Here is a 15,309-nt window from a genome sequence, read left to right as displayed (position 1 = left end):
CAGGGCTTCGCCTAAGCACTACAACGATATGATCGAGGTGGAATATGGTGGCAGGGGGCACCGCACACGGCTAAGGAATGATCACGTGGATCAACTTGTGTGTCCTAGGGTGCCCCCTGCCCCTGTATATAAAGGAGCAAGGGGAGGCCGGCCGGCCCTTGGTGCGCCAAGGAGAGAGGGGGGAGTCCTTCTCCTAGTGGGAGTAGGACTCCCCTTTCCTAGTCCAACTAGGAGTAGGGAGGGGGAAGGAAAGAGAGGGAGAGGGAGAGGGAAAGGGCCCCCCCCCTCCTAGTCCAATTCGGACTCCCCATGAGGGGGGGGGCGCCACCTCTTGGGATGCTGCCCTCTCTCTCCCCTCAGGCCCAATAAGGCCCATTACTTCCCCGGGGGGTTCCGGTAACCCCTCCGGCACTCCGGTTTTCTCCGAAATCACCCGGAACAATTCCGGTGTCCGAATATAGCCATCCAATATATCAATCTTTATGTCTCGACCATTTCGAGACTCCTCGTCATGTCCGTGATCACATCTGGGACTCCGAACTAACTTCGGTACATCAAAATGCATAAACTCATAATAACTGTCATCGTAACGTTAAGCGTGCGGACCCTACGGTTCGAGAACAATGTAGACATGACCGAGACAAATCTCCGGTCAATAACCAACAGCGGGACCTGGATGCCCATATTGGCTCCTACATATTCTACGAAGATCTTTATCGGTCAGACCGCATAAAAACATACGTTGTTCCCTTTGTCATCGGTATGTTACTTGCCCGAGATTCGATCGTCGGTATCCAATACCTAGTTCAATCTCATTACCGGCAAGTCTCTTTACTCGTTCCGTAATACATCATCTCACAACTAACTCATTAGTTGCAATGCTTGCAAGGCTTATGTGATGTGCATTACCGAGAGGGCCCAGAGATACCTCTCCGACAATCGGAGTGACAAATCCTATTCTCGAAATACGCCAACCCAACATCTACCTTTGGAGACACCTATAGAGCTCCTTTATAATCACCCAGTTACGTTGTGACGTTTGGTAGCACACAAAGTGTTCCTCCAGCAAACGGGAGTTGCATAATCTCATAGTCATAGGAACATGTATAAGTCATGAAGAAAGCAATAGCAACATACTAAACGATCGGGTGCTAAGCTAATGGAATGGGTCATGTCAATCAGATCATTCACCTAATGATGTGATCCCGTTAATCAAATAACAACTCTTTGTTCATGGTTAGGAAACATAACCATCTTTGATTAATGAGCTAGTCAAGTAGAGGCATACTAGTGACACTAAGTTTGTCTATGTATTCACACATGTATTATGTTTCCGGTTAATACAATTCTAGCATGAATAATAAACATTTATCATGATATAAGGAAATAAATAATAACTTTATTATTGCCTCTAGGGCATATTTCCTTCAGTCTCCCACTTGCACTAGAGTCAATAATCTAGATTACATAGTAATGATTCTAACACCCATGGAGTCTTGGTGCTGATCATGTTTTGCTCGTGGAAGAGGCTTAGTTAATGGGTCTGCAACATTCAGATCCGTATGTATCTTGCAAATCTCTATGTCTCCCACCTGGACTAGATCCCGGATGGAATTGAAGCGTCTCTTGATGTGCTTGGTTCTCTTGTGAAATCTGGATTCCTTTGCCAAGGCAATTGCACCAGTATTGTCACAAAAGATTTTCATTAGACCCGATGCACTAGGTATGACACCTAGATCGGATATGAACTCCTTCATCCAGACTCCTTCATTTGCTGCTTCCGAAGCAGCTATGTACTTTGCTTCACATGTAGATCCCGCTACCACGCTTTGTTTAGAACTGCACCAACTGACAGCTCCATCGTTTAATGTAAACACGAATCCGGTCTGTGATTTAGAATCATCCGGATCAGTGTCAAAGCTTGCATCAACGTAACCTTTTACGATGAGCTCTTTGTCACCTCCATATACGAGAAACATATCCTTAGTCCTTTTCAGGTATTTCAGGATGTTCTTGACCGCTGTCCAGTGATCCACTCCTGGATTACTTTGGTACCTCCCTGCTAAGCTTATAGCAAGGCACACATCAGGTCTGGTACACAGCATTGCATACATGATAGAGCCTATGGCTGAAGCATAGGGAACATCTTTCATTTTCTCTCTATCTTCTTCAGTGGTCGGGCATTGAGTCTGACTCAACTTCACACCTTGTAACACAGGCAAGAACCCTTTCTTTGCTTGATCCATTTTGAACTTTTTCAAAATCTTGTCAAGGTATGTGCTTTGTGAAAGTCCAATTAGGCGTCTTGATCTATCTCTATAGATCTTTATGCCTAATATGTAAGCAGCTTCACCGAGGTCTTTCATTGAAAAACTCTTATTCAAGTATCCCTTTATGCTATCCAGAAATTCTATATCATTTCCAATCAGTAATATGTCATCCACATATAATATCAGAAATGCTACAGAGCTCCCACTCACTTTCTTGTAAATACAGGCTTCTCCGAAAGTCTGTATAAAACCAAATGCTTTGATCACACTATCAAAACGTTTATTCCAACTCCGAGAGGCTTGCACCAGTCCATAAATGGATCGCTGGAGCTTGCACACTTTGTTAGCTCCCTTTGGATCGACAAAACCTTCCGGTTGCATCATATACAACTCTTCTTCCAGAAATCCATTCAGGAATGCAGTTTTGACATCCATCTGCCAAATTTCATAATCATAAAATGCGGCAATTGCTAACATGATTCGGACAGACTTAAGCATCGCTACGGGTGAGAAGGTCTCATAGTAGTCAACCCCTTGAACTTGTCGAAAACCTTTTGCGACAAGTCGAGCTTTGTAGACAGTAATATTACCGTCAGCGTCAGTCTTCTTCTTGAAGATCCATTTATTCTCAATTGCTTGCCGATCATCGGGCAAGTCAACCAAAGTCCATACTTTGTTCTCATACATGGATCCCATCTCAGATTTCATGGCTTCAAGCCATTTTGCGGAATCTGGGCTCACCATCGCTTCTTCATAGTTCGTAGGTTCATCATGATCTAGTAGCATGACTTCCAGAACTGGATTACCGTACCACTCTGGCACGGATCTCACTCTGGTTGATCTACGAGGTTCAGTAGTATCTTGTCCTGAAGTTTCCTGATCATTATCATTAACTTCCTCACTTATTGGTGTAGGTGTCGCAGAAACAGTTTTTTGTGATGTACTACTTTCCAATAAGGGAGCAGGTACAGTTACCTTGTCAAGTTCTACTTTCCTCCCACTCACTTCTTTCGAGAGAAACTCCTTCTCCAGAAAGTTTCCGAATTTAGCAACAAAAGTCTTGCCTTCGGATCTATGATAGAAGTTGTATCCAATAGTTTCCTTTGGATATCCTATGAAGACACATTTCTCCGATTTGGGTTCGAGCTTATCAGGTTGAAGCTTTTTCACATAAGCATCGCAGCCCCAAACTTTCAGAAATGACAACTTTGGTTTCTTGCCAAACCACAGTTCATAACGCGTCATCTCAACGGATTTTGATGGTTCCCTATTTAACGTGAATGCGGCCGTCTCTAGAGCGTATCCCCAAAACGATAGCGGTAAATCAGTAAGAGACATCATAGATCGCACCATATCTAGTAGAGTACGATTACAACGTTCGGACACACCATTACGCTGTGGTGTTCCGGGTGGCGTGAGTTGTGAAACTATTCCACAATTTTTCAAATGTACACCAAACTCGTAACTCAAATATTCTCCTCCACGATCAGATCGTAGAAACTTTATTTTCTTCTTACGATGATTTTCAACTTCACTCTGAGATTCTTTGAACTTTTCAAATGTTTCAGACTTATGTTTCATTAAGTAGATATACCCATATCTGCTTAAGTCATCTGTGAAGGTGAGAAAATAACGATATCCGCCACGAGCCTCCACATTCATTGGACCACATACATCTGTATGTATGATTTCCAACAAATCTGTTGCTCTCTCCATAGTACCGGAGAACGGTGTTTTAGTCATCTTGCCCATGAGGCACGGTTCGCAAGTACCAAGTGATTCATAATCAAGTGGTTCCAAAAGTCCATCAGTATGGAGTTTCTTCATGCGCTTTACACCGATATGACCTAAACGGCAGTGCCACAAATAAGTTGCACTATCATTATCAACTCTGCATCTTTTGGCTTCTACATTATGAATATGTGTATCACTACTATCGAGATTCAACAAGAATAGACCACTCTTCAAGGGTGCATGACCATAAAAGATATTACTCATATAAATAGAAAAACCATTATTCTTTGATTTAAATGAGTAACCGTCTCGCATTAAACAAGATCCAGATATAAGTTCATGCTCAACGCTGGCACCAAATAACAATTATTTAGGTCTAATACTAATCCCGAAGGTAGATGTAGAGGTAGTGTGCTGACTGCGATCACATCGACTTTAGAACCGTTTCCCACGCGCATCGTCACCTTGTCCTTAGCCAATCTTTGCTTAATCCGTAGTCCCTGTTTCGAGTTGCAAATATTAGCAACAGAACCAGTATCAAATACCCAAGTGCTACTGCGAGCATTAGTAAGGTACACATCAATAACATGTATATCACATATACCTTTGTTCACCTTGCCATCCTTCTTATCCACCAAATACTTGGGGCAGTTCCGCTTCCAGTGACCAGTCTGCTTGCAGTAGAAGCACTCAGTTTCAGGCTTAGGTCCAGACTTGGGTTTCTTCTCTTGAGTAGCAACTTGCTTGCCGTTCTTCTTGAAGTTCCCCTTCTTCTTCCCTTTGCCCTTTTTCTTGAAACTAGTGGTCTTGTTGACCATCAACACTTGATGCTCCTTTTTGATTTCTACCTCCGCAGCTTTCAGCATTGCGAAGAGCTCGGGAATAGTCTTGTTCATCCCTTGCATATTATAGTTCATCATGAAGCTCTTGTAGCTTGGTGGCAGTGATTGGAGAATTCTGTCAATGACGCAATCATCTGGAAGATTAACTCCCATCTGAATCAAGTGATTATTATACCCAGACATTTTGAGTATATGCTCACTGACAGAACTGTTCTCCTCCATCTTGCAGCTATAGAACTTATTGGAGACTTCATATCTCTCAATCCGGGCATTTGCTTGAAATATTAACTTCAACTCCTGGAACATCTCATATGCTCCATGACGTTCAAAACGTCGTTGAAGTCCCGATTCTAAGCCGTAAAGCATGGCACACTGAACTATCGAGTAGTCATCAGCTTTGCTCTGCCAGACGTTCATAACATCTAGTGTTGCTCCAGCAGCAGGCCTGGCACCCAGCGGTGCTTCCAGGACGTAATTCTTCTGTGCAGCAATGAGGATAATCCTCAAGTTACGAAGCCAGTCCGTGTAATTGCTACCATCATCTTTCAACTTTGCTTTCTCAAGGAACGCATTAAAATTCAACGGAACAACAGCACGAGCCATCTAAACATAAACAAGCAAGATACTATCAGGTACTAAGTTCATGATAAATTTAAGTTCAGTTAATCAAATTATTTAAGAACTCCCACTTAGATAGACATCCCTCTAATCCTCTAAGTGATCACGTGATGCAAATCAACTAAACCATGTCCGATCATCACGTGAGATGGAGTAGTTTCATTGGTGAACATCACTATGTTGATCATATCTACTATATGATTCACGCTCGACCTTTCATCTCCGTGTTCCGAGGCCATATCTGTATATGCTTGGCTCGTCAAGTATAACCTGAGTATTCCGCGTGTGCAACTATTTTGCACCCGTTGTATTTGAACGTAGAGCCTATCACGCCCGATCATCACGTGGTGTCTCAGCACGAAGAACTTTCGCAACGGTGCATACTTAGGGAGAACACTTCTTGATAATTAGTGAGAGATCATCTTATAATGCTACCGTCAATCAAAGCAAGATAAGATGCATAAAAGATAAACATCACATGCAATCAATATAAGTGATATGATATGGCCATCATCATCTTGTGCCTGTGATCTCCATCTCCGAAGCACCGTCATGATCACTATCGTCACCGGCGCGACACCTTGATCTCCATCGTAGCATCGTTGTCGTCTCGCCAATCTTATGCTTCCACGACTATCGCTACCGCTTAGTGATAAAGTAAAGCATTACATCGCGATTGCATTGCATACAATAAAGCGACAACCATATGGCTCCTGCCAGTTGCCGATAACTCGGTTACAAAACATGATCATCTCATACAATAAAATTTAGCATCATGTCTTGACCATATCACATCACAACATGCCCTGCAAAAACAAGTTAGACGTCCTCTACTTTGTTGTTGCAAGTTTTACGTGGCTGCTACGGGCTTAAGCAAGAACCAATCTCACCTACGCATCAAAACCACAACGATAGTTTGTCAAGTTGATGCCGTTTTAACCTTTGCAAGGACCGGGCGTAGCCACACTTGGTTCAACTAAAGTTGGAGAAACAGTCACCCGCAAGCCACCTTTGTGCAAAGCACGTCGGGAGAACCGGTCTCGCGTAAGCGTACGCATAATGTCGGTCCGGGCCGCTTCATCCAACAATACCGCCGAACCAAAGTATGACATGCTGGTAGGCAGTATGACTTATATCGCCCACAACTCACTTGTGTTCTACTCGTGCATATAACATCAAACCATAAAACCTAGGCTCGGATGCCACTGTTGGGGAACGTAGTAATTTCAAAATTTTCCTACGCACACGCAAGATCATGGTGATGCATAGCAACGAGAGGGGAGAGTGTTGTCAACGTACCCTCATAGAACGACGCGGAAGCGTTGACGCAACGTACAGGAAGTAGTTGTACGTCTTCCCGATCCGACCGATCCAAGCACCGTTACTCCGGCACCTCCGAGTTCTTAGCACACGTACAGCTCGATGACGCTCCCCGGGCTCCGATCCAGCAAAACTTCGGGGATGAGTTCCGTCAGCACAACGGCGTGGTGACGATGATGATGTTCTACCGATGCAGGGCTTCGCCTAAGCACTACAACGATATGATCGAGGTGGAATATGGTGGCAGGGGGCACCGCACACGGCTAAGGAACGATCACGTGGATCAACTTGTGTGTCCTAGGGTGCCCCCCTGCCCCCGTATATAAAGGAGCAAGGGGAGGCCGGCCGGCCCTTGGTGCGCCAAGGAGAGAGGGGGGAGTCCTTCTCCTAGTGGGAGTAGGACTCCCCTTTCCTAGTCCAACTAGGAGTAGGGAGGGGGAAGGAAAGAGAGGGAGAGGGAGAGGGAAAGGGGGCCCCCCCCCCCCCCATCCTAGTCCAATTCGGACTCCCCATGAGGGGGGGCACGCCAACTCTTGGGCTGCTGCCCTCTCTCTCCCCTCAGGCCCAATAAGGCCCATTACTTCCCCGGGGGGTTCTTGTAACCCCTCCGGCACTCCGGTTTTCTCTGAAATCACCCGGAACAATTCCGGTATCCGAATATAGCCATCCAATATATCAATCTTTATGTCTCGACCATTTCGAGACTCCTCATCATGTCCGTGATCACATCCGGGACTCTGAACTAACTTCGGTACATCAAAATGCATAAACTCATAATAAATGTCATCGTAACGTTAAGCGTGCGGACCCTACGGTTCGAGAACAATGTAGACATGACTGAGACAAATCTCCGGTCAATAACCAACAGCGGGACCTGGATGCCCATATTGGCTCCTACATATTCTACGAAGATCTTTATTGGTCAGACCGCATAACAACATACGTTGTTCCCTTTGTCATCGGTATGTTACTTGCCCGAGATTCGATCGTCGATATCCAATACCTAGTTCAATCTCGTTACCGGCAAGTCTCTTTACTTGTTCCGTAATACATAATCTCGCAACTAACTCATTAGTTGCAATGCTTGCAAGGCTTATGTGATGTGCATTACCGAGAGGGCCCAGAGATACCTCTCCGACAATCGGAGTGACAAATCCTATTCTCGAAATACGCCAACCCAACATCTACCTTTGGAGACACCTGTAGAGCTCCTTTATAATCACCCAGTTATGTTGTGACGTTTGGTAGCACACAAAGTGTTCCTCCCGCAAACGGGAGTTGCATAATCTCATAGTCATAGGAACATGTATAAGTCATGAAGAAAGCAATAGCAACATACTAAACGATCGGGTGCTAAGCTAATGGAATGGGTCATGTCAATTAGATCATTCACCTAATGATGTGATCCCGTTAATCAAATAACAACTCTTTGTTCATGGTTAGGAAACATAACCATCTTTGATTAACGAGCTAGTCAAGTAGAGGCATACTAGTGACACTAAGTTTGTCTATGTATTCACACATGTATTATGTTTTCGGTTAATACAATTCTAGCATGAATAATAAACATTTATCATGATATAAGGAAATAAATAATAACTTTATTATTGCCTCTAGGGCATATTTCCTTCATGCATGCCATGTACGTGGGCATGGTGCCCCATGCCACTACCTAGCTTAGGTAGTAAGCTACCCCCATGCTATATATAGCTAGCAACCATCCATCCATGGGGCCGGCCAGAATGGCTCGCTGGGCACTCTCGCACACTCCACACATGCATACTAGCTAGCAAGCAAGCTAGCTAGCACACACGTATATCCATTCGGCCTAGCTCCCACTTGTGCTCATATGCATATACGAGGCCAGATGCCTATGGCACTGACCTCAGATACAGCTCTAGGAGCAACTCTGTACCAGATATACCAGATATACTCAGACATGTAGGAGTAGGGGTGTTATCTCTCCGGAGAGCCCCGAACCTGGGTAAACTAGCGCGTGCTACTCGCATACCCGCTCCCGGGCCTATCAGCAGCAGTCTTACCCACACACTAAGCCCTTGTGGCATCTGTCGACTCGCAAGCCCCCCGTGAGAAATACCACGATAGATGGAGAGCTCTACAGGAAGCGACCAAATGACGTGTCCCTACGTTGCATTTCCCGAGAGCAAGGGAAGGAGCTACCGGCGGACATACACGGCGGAGACTGCGGGCACCACTCGTCGTCACAGACCCTCGTCGGCAAGGCGTTCCGTAGTGGATTCTGTTGGCCCACAGCGCTCAACGATGTCGTTGAGCTTGTGAAGGCTTGCGAGGCCTGCCAGTTTCACGCTAAGAAGATCCATCAGCCTGCGAGGGGTCTACAGACTATACACCTCTCATGGTCGTTCACAGTTTGGGGGCTGGACATTCTGGGCCCGTTTCCTCGGGCGCCAGGGGGCTATCGCTGCCTCTACGTCGTCGTGGACAAATTCACCAAGTGGGCTGAGGTGGAAGCTGTCCGCACAATCCCGGCAGGCTCAGTGGTCAAATTCATCAAGGGCCTTGTGAGCCGATTTGGGGTGCCCAACCGCATCATCACTGACAATGGTTCGCAATTCACCAGTAATCTCTTCAGAACGTACTATGCTAACCATGGAACGCAGATATGCTACGCTTCGGTAGCACACCCCCGGAGCAACGGCCAGGCCGAGCGGGCCAACGCGGAGGTCATGATGGGCCTCAAAGCCAGGACCTTTAAGAAGAAGCTGGAAGCATGTGGCAGGGGCTGGTACGACGAGCTCCAGTCCGTGCCGTGGTTAAACCGCACAACTGCGACCAAGCCGACTGGCGAGACCCCATTCTTCCTCGTCTATGGAGAAGAGGCTGTTCTCCCTCATGAGGTCAGGCGTCGCTCCGCACGGGTCCTGGTGTTCGACAAGACGCAGCAGGACGCCATGCGGGGGACAGATCTTGTGATGGGGGAGGAATGCCGTCGAGAAGCCGCGCTGCAAGCGGCAAGGTATCAATAGGCGCTGCGACGATACCACTGCAGCAACATCCGCCCCAGAACTCTTGAGGTAGGGAATCTCATGCTCAGACGGGTTCTCTCCAGGGAGGGGCTGCATAAGCTCTCTCCCATGTGGGAGGGCCCATTCAAGGTTGTTCATGTTTCCAGGCCTGGCTCCACGCGCTTGGAGACCTCGAAGGGGGTACCCGTCCAGAACGCGTGGAATATTCAACATCTTCGGAGGTTCTATCCCTGAGCGAGGCCTAGCGCCTAGGAAAGGCCCGGTGCCTGTGAAGAAGGCGAATGCCTGTGAAGCTGCTGCGATTTGGGAAAGGCCCGGTGACTGTGAAGAAGGCGAATGCCTATGAAGCTGCTGCGATTTGGGAAAGACCCGGTGCCTGTGAAGAAGGTGAATGCCTATGAAGCTGATGCATTTTGGGAAAGGCTCGGTGCCTGTGAAGAAGGCAAATGCCAGTGAAGTTGATGCATTTACGGAAAGGCCCGGTGTCTGTGGAGAAGGCGAATGCCTATGAAGCTGCTGCGATTTGGGAAAGGCCCGATGCCTGTGAAGCTGCTGCGTTTTGGGAAAGGCCCGGTGCCTGTGAAGTAGGCAAATGCTTGTGAAGCTAGCCGCCCGTGACACTCTCACGTAATAATGAGTGGGGCTATACATGCCCCGGAGTCTCTGGAGTGCCGCCCTCGGGCCTCGGCGGCTCCCGCCCACGCCCGGTGGCAGCACTTAGCTCCGCGCTGGTGAGAAGACGTCAAAGACTAGAATAGGTACCGGACGCGGCTTTCCCATTTGCTTTCTGCAGTTGGCTTGTTTACTCCCATTTGAAGTTTTATTGGAGTTGCTGACGTTCCTGGCTTGTGATTCTTTGTCTTTCTCGCTCGCTTGCCTCGTTTTCTCATGCACAAGTCTCGGGAGGGAGGTTCGTGGGCGCCCTCGCGAGTGTTTTCTGCCCCGGTCGTTTGGAGCTTCCCTATCCGAGTCCTCTGCGGGAGCACCCCTCCCAGTCCGTGCCCCACGGGCAACGCGACACGAGCGCAGGACCTCGGCCGATCGCCCCCACAACCAAGACCGTAAGTTACCCCTCTCACTGATCCTTTCAGGGCACGAAGCGCACGACGAGGCCATTGCCTCAGGAGGTGAGGACCGCGCCAAGCCCCACCGAGCTAAAATAGTTCCCGCACATGGGTGCGCGGCGCGGAAACACAGCGCAGAAATAGCGGAAACAGCGCGATGGTTAAACAGTAGCAGTTCTAACACGCCCCCGCGGGGCCCTACATTACTTTCTATTTTTGCGCAGGATAAGAAAGAAAACAAAACGGGCGCGATTCGTCCTGCGCCAACCCACAGCGAAGGCTCGAGCTGCTCCTGGGGCTCAGGCGAATCCCTCCTCTCGCTTCACCGGGGCGCGATGGCGGGCTGACCCGCTACCTTCACCCCGGCGGGCACGATGGCGCGGGGGCTGGTCGCGGCCACCGCTGGAGGAGCTGCTGCCTGAGAGGGGGTCGCCGAAGCTCAGCGAACCCCAAGCACCGCCGCCTGTACGCCAGTCGCCATCTTCATCCTGGTCAGTGCCGGGGCTGGGCAGGCAGCCGCGGTGGTCGTCTTCAGGGCAGCACTCGGCACGGCGACCATCTTCCCTGAACACCCTCACTTAGAGGGTGGCGTCGCCATCAAACGTTTGCCAGCCGCGTGTCAGAGCCCCATTCCCAGAAACGGAGACCTCCAGCGAAGCCCAGGAGGCCCTGCTGCAGCAGCCATATGCCTGGAGCCAGAAGGCGCACCGAGCGCTGCCGGCAGTTCATCTACGAAGAAACGGGGGAGCTGGAGCCGGGTGCTGGATGGGTCCGCCGACCACACGACGAACTCCGGCAGCACCTCCGCAGAGCGAAAGCGTGGCCTAGGGGGCGCACACCCACGGCGTGCCCCCCGTCGGCAACCGGGCGCTCACCACCACGCAGGGAACCACCTCCATGGTCGCGGGAGGCCACCACGGGGACCGTGGTATACTTGCGAGGGCGGCCTCAGCCGCGCTTGGTCGGGGGGATTTAGCCCCTACCTGGGGGGGCCTTTCCTTTCTCCGCGGCCGAGAATCTCTTTGGGGCCATGAGGACGGCGAGTAGCCAAGAAGAAGAAAAGGAGCAGCAAGAAGGGACAGGCTGAAGGGGCTCACGCAGCCCCGTACTTATAGCCGGAAGAGACCAACCGCCGAGCACCAGATCGCAGGTAATCATGACCGATCTCTCTGCATGCAGGGACTTGTCAAGTCGTGCGGTCGTCGAGGCATCATGGGGAAGTGCATACACCCACGTCCAGTCAACCGCCACGCGGCGCTCAAGGCCGCAGGCTGTTGGGGCCTGCGGCGCTTCGCGCTTACCCCTTCGCTTCCCTACTAGGCCAAGCCCGGGCGTGCCTTGGGCCCGGGGGCTACTGTCGGTGTTCTGGGAACGGGGGTCCCCAGACTTGCCTGCCTGCGGCCTGCGGTGTGGCTCAAGTGGGGGCCCAGCGTGGCCCATCTTCATCAGCTCAAGCTCAAGACCCTCACGAGGGGCCAAGCCTCGCAGGGCGGACGACAGGAAGCTTCCTCAAAGGCAGCCTCATCAGGTAGGCTCGCGAGGAGGCAGAGAGATCAAGGCGGGGATACCTCGCGAGAAGCCCGTGACGCAAGCCATGATGATCGAGGCCAGGCGGGCGCCGGCCTGCGCAGTGTCCTTGTTTCCCCTTTGGTGCAAAGGGGGCAACACAGGCCAAGGCACCGGTCAAAGGTTACCATTCCGGTGCAACAAGACCAAGACCAGCAGAGCGGCAGGACGGAGGTCACCGTGGAGCCCAAGACGGCGTCATCACCAGTACTTTTGGCAGCCGAAGACCACCTTTGGTCAGGATAACTTGTACTAGATGTTCCCCTTCAAAATGGCCAATTGTTGGTGCCCTTCCCGCTCATTATTTCGGGAGAGGCCCAGGGCCTCTATAAATCTATATCTATACTTATACTAATTACAGACTCCCAAGAAATTACCACATTAATCAGTAATTAGAAACCGTTCATCTCGTGGGACCAAATTTAAATGGTGTAGATCAATCAATATAATTATATCACCATGTCTCAGTTGTAAAACTAGCCGCCACCTATAGATCTATGTATAACCGTTGGACCCGTCCTCATTAATCTCCTTCCTCCTCCTTATCTCTTTATTTTCACCTTCCTTCCTCTCACGAAACACATCTTCCCTCACCCACAAAAAAAGCCATCTCCTCTACCACCTCTTTTGATCTCCCTGCCATCCCGATTAATCTTTGTTGCCTCGGCTCAAGGAGGACTGGTTGCCTCTACATCTCCGTGTGCATCTGACGTAGTTATAGCAATGGCAGATCAGATTGAGGTTCAGAGCCTGGACAAAATTGCATTGACGAACTGATGGCCATGAAACAAGGCTCAAGGAGGACTGGTTGCCTCTGTGCCTCCGTGTCCTCTATTGCTTGGAGTTTGAGTGCATCTGATGCAGTTATAGCAATGGCAGATCAGATTGAGGTTTGGAGCCTAGACAGAATTGCATCGACGAACTGATGGCCATGAAACACACAAGTATGAGTCAAGCGATCAATTAAATCAACCAATGTCGCAGTCCCCTAGCGGTAGGCCGTTGCAGCTTGCTGAGAGGAAGGCTTAGGCCTGAGAAAGCAACAACATCAGAGGCCCAATGCCATGGACGTCAGGGCATGGAGGTAACATGGGATTTCTCAAGGCAGCACTGCCGGTTGAACTTGAATATCAAAAGGTTTATAGGAACATGTTGAGGTATGCAGCCATATGTTCTACACTACATAGTAATTTCTCCTTTGAATACCATGGCAGATGAACGCATATATATATATATATATAGCTATGCGAGTCAAGACATAGGTTTTTCTCGCCATGAGCAGCATGGAAAATATATCCCAATCCTTCCCATGACACTGATCAGCCTTGCTCTGCATCTTGCTCGATAGCGAGATGATCTTGATCCGTATTTCCAGTTCTTCTACAATATTGATAGTAAGATTCTTCTTCTCCACAGCAATGAAAAGCAAGATGTTAGAATTAGGCATGACACATGTGCCTTCCAGATCGTAGTATAAGAATCCTAATCCTACTTAGTCATGTGCTATTGGCCTATATATACATGTACTAAATTGCAACAACCCGGTCAGAAATATAGTGAAAAAGAAGGCACTAGAAGTGGAATTAACCTGTATTACACGTGTGTTTTATATGTTTCCAGCAGGCGATAATCGATTAGCATGTGCCTCAAGTGCATGCATGTCTAGACGTGAATCCATCAGGCATTACATGTGTGTTCTATCTATGTGTGTGCAGAAGGCAAGAATTGATTAGAGTGAGCCTCGCGTACATGGATTTCTGGAGGGAACAATCCAATGAAAAGTGTTTCCGGTACTTAGCTTAGGTACTTGCACGTTCTGCCATCAGCCAAAAGCACCGGCAAAGAGCTACCCGTACAACCGTGTCATGTATTTCAGCAGAGCTAACTTAAGATTCTCACTTGACCAGGTCAGAGACCGAGTCTTTTATGTTTTTCAATATGCTACTTTCATCATTAAGTTTATGTGAACATCCAAACACAAATCTGTCAAATATTTATACGCAAATAAGAAAAAATAGTGACACTATTGCCACAAAATAAACCTCGATATGGTTATAAAGATAAAATTAGATAACTAGCCCGTGCGAATGCACGGTTTAACGACTAGTATAACTAGCCACACAGAGTAGAGGGACATCTAGAAATCTGGTAGAGCCCTAGCAGAGAGAGAGGGAGGGGCGACCGAACTCACCCTAGCAGTTCATCGCACCAACTCAAGAACACCTCTCGCGAGGTTGTTCTTCCCTTGTACTGTTCATCATCAGCCCTTGAGGCAATCCACCACACCACACACTGGAGTAGGGTATTACACCACAACGGTGGCCCGAACCAGTATAAACCTCGTGTCCCTTGTGTTGTTCGTTGTTTCCAGCTTAGATCACGCGAGAAGATTGGACGTAGATCGGCAGGGGAGAGATCTCCGCGCGCACCCCAATGTTCGAACCTCAAGGGTCTGCCGAAACCTGAAATCCGACAGAGTCACCATGTTGATCAAGTCTTACAGTAGTAACGATTGTAAATCCATGGTTTGTGTGTAGTATGACATCCGTGGAGCCTTGATGTATGTAAAGGGAAAATTGTGCACTACATAATCTGTTGCATAGCGAGGGATGTTCTGCAGAAAATGGTAGGATTGTTAAACAAAATATGATAACATGCAAATATGGGCCCAAATTGAAAGAACTGTACATCAGTTGAAATCGAAGGACAAAAATCTATAATTAAACAGATAGGGTAAACATGATGTCATGGAAAAATGAGAGTAATCGAAAGAACAATACATCATTAATTTGCCTAATAGAGAAAGAAGAGGGGGGAAATCCCCTTAGACGTATATGGTGCATGTGGCACCTTTTATCCAAATGTAGCAATATTTAGAATATGTTCA

The sequence above is a fragment of the Triticum aestivum genome, chromosome 7A, assembly GCF_018294505.1.
Source record: "Triticum aestivum cultivar Chinese Spring chromosome 7A, IWGSC CS RefSeq v2.1, whole genome shotgun sequence".
Lineage (NCBI taxonomy): Eukaryota > Viridiplantae > Streptophyta > Magnoliopsida > Poales > Poaceae > Triticum > Triticum aestivum.
The sequence above is the reverse complement of the archived record's forward strand: the minus strand, read 5'-3'. Positions refer to the sequence as shown.